This window comes from Cricetulus griseus, chromosome 7 (assembly GCF_003668045.3).
Source record: "Cricetulus griseus strain 17A/GY chromosome 7, alternate assembly CriGri-PICRH-1.0, whole genome shotgun sequence".
Classification (NCBI taxonomy): domain Eukaryota; kingdom Metazoa; phylum Chordata; class Mammalia; order Rodentia; family Cricetidae; genus Cricetulus; species Cricetulus griseus.
The window spans coordinates 129,749,811-129,756,052 of NC_048600.1; positions in this window are offsets into that span (position 1 = coordinate 129,749,811).

Sequence of the window (6,242 nt, forward strand, 5' to 3'; positions counted from 1 at the left end):
TGCCATGAATGAATTTCAGACCATACTGGAGTACAGAGTGAGACTTTGTCTCCAAAAGACCCCAAATAAGCCAGAAAGGAGTGTCAACGCCGTGGGGGGGGGGTCTCCAGTGGTTCCTCTGAGGACCCAGCTTCCCTCCAGGGAGGCTCGGGGGAAATATCAGCATGGACTTCTCCTTTCTCAGGCCTGGAGTGACAGCTCACCCTTTTCTTCCTTCTGGGAGGAGGGACCCAGAAGGGACGGAGGCAAGGCAGCAGGAAGTGACCAGGACTAGAGGTGACTCGGCTATGGGTCAGAGGACATTCCATCCACAGCTTTGAAGTTGTCAGCCAGTGACCACTGTTGCCCGGTCTCACGAGGGAATCGCGTGCAAGCAGGGTAAGCAGCTAAGTCAGAAGCATAGACAATTCCATATACTGTAATTTACTGTAAGAATAAATTCACAAGATCAGTTTCAATGGCTCCAGTTTGTCAAATAGTCCAAGTTCCCCTTGATAGGTGGCCATTGGCAATCACATGCTTTGTCTGTTATCAATGTTAACTCTCAGTTCACACACTGACTTCACACCCTGTCACAGAAGATGGCGGGTTCAGAGGTCATTTTGCAGTCAGAGATGGAGTTGAGAGGGAAAAGCTGTGAGGGACATGTCAGAGGGAGAGCCGGGGACATGTCATAGAGAGAGCTGGGGACATGTCAGAGGGACGGCTGGGGACATGTCAGATGGAGAGCTGGGGACATGTCAGATGGAAAGCTGGGGCCGTGTCAGATGGAGAGCTGGGGACATGTCATAGAGAGAGCTGGGGACATGTCAGAGGGAGGGCTGGGGACATGTCAGAGGGAGGGCTGGGGACATGTCAGAGGGAGGGCTGGGGACATTGCATTTTGAAGTGATCTGAGTGTCATGGACAGGGACACTGTGCTCTAGTTGGAACCTAGGGACAGAGGCAGGTGTCTTTCCATGTGGCAGCTTCCTGGGGAAGGCTTGTGGAGATGACCAGGTGGCAGGTATAAATGAAACGTGGAGTCATTCTTTCTTGACACTTAGACTCAAAATGGAGGCAACACAGGTCCAGGCTGTTGCAAGTTACTCAAGAGCAGACCTGGCCTGCAACAGATACTCAACACAGCACAGAGAAAAACAGCGGGGAGGGAGGGCACCTTTTTCTACAGCCTCCCTAAGTAGGTCCCGAAGAACCTTCCAGGCATCTTGTAATCAAAAGGTTCTGGCGTCAAGAGCCAGAGCTGGTGGCACACACATGTAATCCCAGCGGAAGCAGGAAGATGACGAGGTGCAGGCTATCTTAGGCTACAGCAAAACTGTCTCAACAAAACACAAAATAACAATAAAGATACTATAGCCAGAGAAGAGACATGCATAGTGTCAGGTTCTCCATCTGAGAGCCTGGGGCGATGTCTCGGTGAATACAGTGCTTGACACTCAAGCTTGAGTACTGGAGTGTGGGTACCCAGAACCCTCATACTTCTGGGTGGCCATGGTGCATGGGAGCATGGGATCGTGCGCGCGCATGCGCGCGCGCGCGCGCGCACACACACACACACACACACACACACACACACACACACAGTGTATGTGTCTGTGTATATGCATATATATGTGTGTATATATATGTTTTTATATATACATACATATAAATGAAAGTTTTTTAGGTAGCTGAAGGCCCAGTTCTTCAACCTTCCTGGGCTCCAGCCTCCCCAGTGACCTCCAATTCCTTGCACAGGAAGGAACCTGCTGGGGAGGGAAAAAAGCCAGGCGGTGGTGGCACACACCTTTAATCCCAGCACTACGGAGGAGGCAGAGGCAGGTGGATCTCTATGAGTTCGAGGCCAGCCTGGTCTACAGAGCGAGTGCCAGGATAGGCTCCAAAGCTACAGAGAAACGCTGTCTCAAAAACAAACAAACAAACAAAAAACAAACAAACAAACAAAAAAAAAGTGTGGGGGAGCCTGTGAGCTCTGAGCAGCCAGGCTGCCACAGTGACACCCTTGTTGCCCTGCTCTGGCTGACAGCTGCTGTTGCTCATCTCCCTGTTTGCCCCTCAGGAGGGCTCTGCTCTGGTGGGCATGCTGGGGCCTCAGAGACTGGGTTAGTTCTGTCTGTGCACACTCTGCTGCTCATTCTTAACACCCCCTCCCGCATCCCCCCCTTCTCCCGCACCCCCCACCACTCCTCTGGTCTTAGACAACTAATCACTGTCCGTCTTTCTTTTACTTTTTTTTTTGGGGGGGGGGGGGTTTCGAGACAGGGTTTCTCTGTATTGTTTTGGAGGCTGTCCTGGAACTTGCTCTGTAGATCAGGATGGCCTTGAACTCACATAGATCTATCTACCTCTGCCTTCTGAGTGCTAGGATTAAAGGCCTGCACCACCAATGCCCAGCTAACTGTCCGTCTTTCTCAACCGAAGCAGAAGTCATCCGCAGGGCCCATGAGGGGGTAATACATGGAAATCAACTTCAGATCAGCAACTGGGAAAAAAATTAATTACCGAGACAAAAAACGTACGAGCATTTTAAAGCTCTTGCTAGTTTTCTCAGAGTGTCTTGGATTCAGGAAGGCGGTGTCAGGAGACACGCCCACAGAGCCTCCTGGAGTGTCTGTGTACACGGTTACTGTCAATTTCACACTTCAGCAAGGCCTCAATCATCTGACCCTGCAGCAGCCAGAGTCAGAGTGGAGTCAGCAGTAAAGACGCTGAGTCAAGCAGGCCAGAGCAGCCAAGCTTCCGAGCTTCGCTCCCACTACAGAGGGCCATCCCATTCGGCAGAGCACCCCTCAGAGGCAGTTGGAGGCTGTGGGGCTCAAGACGACAACATGGGGAGACCAGCTGAAGCTCTGCTACACCCACTCCAATTGACTGACTGGGAAAGCGTCAACAAGGCCAGCACCTCTGGCAGGAGCTACAGCCTTCGGCTTTTCCCAAGGCAGGTAGCTGCTGGGGAGGCTTGGTGTGGTCTCTGTCTCCCTGTTCTCACAGTCTGGGGTCACCCTTTCTTAACCAGGAAAACCAGGTGGGAGACATGGCAAACACTGGTACCCTGCTGTTTAGATTTTTTCCAGCCACCAGAACTGTTATTCTCCCCAACCCCAATTTTTTTTCCTTATAAAGTACCCCGTTTAAGATATTTTGCTACAGCCACACAAAGTACACTACGCTAATCAGTTGGTAAGAGGTTGTCCGTCCCTTGCTGACAGTGGACTCAGTAAGGAGCTTGGATCTAAGGGGCTGAAAGCAGGGCTATTGGATCTGTAAACACGTGGCAGGTCCGTCTCCAACTGAGCCCAACCTTGGCCAGCTCCTGGCTGCAGAAAGAAAGTTGGAGATGATCCTGAAGAAACCGTCCTGAGCCCTGACTCCAGACACTGAGGGTTTGAATGCCTGTGGCATTAAACCTCATCTCTGTGTTACTACACTTCCCATGAGCCTCCGGGCTTGGCATCCTCTGGATGGAAGTCTCAGGGGCCACCTCCTGCAGGTACCGGCTCAATGCTCTGGTCTTAGTTTGGGAAGCCGCACTGAAGTCCACCCAGACTCAAAGGGAAGGAACCTAGACCTCACGGTGGGAGATGTTTGGTGGCTGCAAAGCATGCTGCACCCTCATGGCCAGTTGGCGTCATGCTTTCCTGAAAACCTGTTCCCACCATGAGGGGGCAAAAGGAGTCCAGGCCAGAGGTGGTCCCAGAGTGAGGGCTATCTTACCCTTGTTGGATTCTTACTCTTGGTTCCAGCTCTTCCCCTGAGCTCTGAGCTAGCAACCGCCAGGCCCTGAGCAGCCGCATTCATGCTTTTAGGGGTGAAAGGCCCTTTCACTGCCTTCTGGCTCCAACCCACATAGGGCGTGCACCCAACTCCTTTCAAAGTGAGGGCGTTTCCAACATGTTTGCTGAAAACCCACCCCACCGGACAAACATCCCACCCACAAAACAGTTTTTTAAAAACTAATAAAACTTTTTATTTAGGAGCTTTTCAGGTTTACAGAAGTGTCGCCCAGAGCATACAGAGAAATCCCAGGATTCTCCTGGTGCTGGTTTTCACACACACCGCCATCTTGCCTTGGTGCTGCGGACGGCTGCACTGGATGATAGGCAGGGCTCAGGGTCTACTCCAGGCTCCGTCTTCAGGTTTCATATACTATGTGTTTTGACCAATGTGTCTATCGTGTTGGAACCATCTAGAAGAATGTCACTGTCCCTCCCTCATGTTCCTCCCACCCCTTGCTTTTAACACCCCCTCCCCTCCAATCCCTGGATTTCACTGAACCATCTGAGAGAAACCCTTTTCCATCTTGGCCTCCAGGAGTCTGCTGGGGACTTCCCAAGACCTACAAGGTGCTCTGTGAGACGCCTCAGAAACCCTGCTGCTGTCTGAAGGGTTCATGAGGCAACTTGAAGTCTGTGTTGAGCCCCCTCCCCTTGTCTTGTTATTTATTTATTTTAGAGAAAGTCTCATGTAGCCCCTGGCTTCCAATTGCTTATCCTCATGTCTCCAACTCCAGTGTGCTGGGATAATAAGCCTGCACCACCACGCCAGCTTGTTTTGTGTTACTTTTATTTTTACATGTATTATACATTTATTTTTGTTTATGTGTGCACGTGTGTGTTTGCGTGCACATGCATGTGTTCGAGTGCCTGCATGAGTGTGTGTGTGTGTGTGTGTGTGTGTGTGTGTGTGTGTGTGTGTGTGCAGGTGCCTTTAGAGCCCGGAGGATGGCATCAGACACCCTAGGTTGGAAGAGTCTGCAGGTACCTTCTCCATTCTGCCTGGAAAACTCCTCAGCTAATCATAAACTCTTGAGGTGACTGTGATGTCTGGGACCCTCACACAGAGCAGGAGCCACCGGCAAGTGGTGGTTTTCTGAGACACCCATCCAGAGAGCGCCAAGGCCCAAGGCTCATGGAAGTGCATTAATGTACGGGTTTATTAATACGCTGCAGCAATGGTTTGGCTAAGCTTTCTGCCACCACATGAGAAAGTGACCTCCGGTGCCCAAGAGTTTCTTTCTGGCTCGCTCCAACTTCCCCCAGGCTCATCGGGTTCTTCCCACTGCCCTCAAGGCCAGTGCCATGTGCTTCCTGTTTCATCTAGAGCCACATGGACAGTTTTCTGTTCTTTCTTCCTGTTTTCTGAGACAGTCTCAGTATGTCACCATGGCTGTCCTGAAACTCAACATGTAGCCCAGACTGGCCTCAAACTCTCAGAAATCTGCCTCAGAATGCTGGGATCAAAGGCGTGCACCGATACACCAAACCTTACTGTTATTTAGGAGCCGTGAGCTCGGCGTGGAAAATGTGGGGAGTGAGTGTCACAATCCTCATTTATCTCAGCAAAACCTGGCTCCAGAAGAGAGCAGGTGAGGGGTCACGAGCCAGTCAGCAGGAGAGGAACTGAACACTGAAAGGACATTTTAGAAGCTTGTTTAGTGAAGAATTGTAGTGGCTTGTGGCCATCGAGTCAGGTATACTGTGCTCACGGAGGCTGTGGGTATGTCACACACTGTAAAAAGCTGTTCATTTAAAGAATTCAAAATGAGATCCTGGTGGTGGTGGCGCACGCCTTTAATGTCAGCACTCAGGAGGCAAAGGCAGGCAGGTCTCTGAGTTTAAGGCCAGTCTGGTCTACAAGAGCTAGTTCCATGAAGCTCTTTGGACAGCCTCCAAAGCCATAGAGAAACCCTTTCTTGAGAAGCCAAAATAAATAAATGAAAAATAAAAAAAATCAAAATGTGGTGCTTAACTAGCCTTCGCCCTCCTCAAACGCCCCTCTGCCTTCTATCTACCCCCAGCCTTTTCCACCTCAGTATCCAGTAGGTTTCTGCAGGTGTCCTAGGCTTCTGGAGACTCAGGTCCTCAGCCGAGAGAGGGAGTAATCCCCCTTCCCCCAGCCGCCTGTGCTGTAACTGGAATGGGGGTGCTCTGCGTGTGTGGTGGTGGGGTGGGGCAGATTCGTGGGGGGGGGAGATTAGTGGGAAGAAATCTGCTGTGAGCACTCTCAGTTTCCCGCTGACAAGTTTCTCACACGCAGGCAGGAAGTGGCAATTCCCTGCAAAGGAAAAAGGGAAGCGGATTGTGGGGTGGTGTAGCTCTTCCGTGGGCTTTTCAGAACGCTGTGCCAGCTCTGCCCCTACCTGGACTCGCCTGCGCTTCCTTCCCAGCGCGGTGAGGCAGCGGCGCCCCAGGCTCCACCACACCCTGCCCACTGCCCGGAACCTGCGCCTCCCATCACCG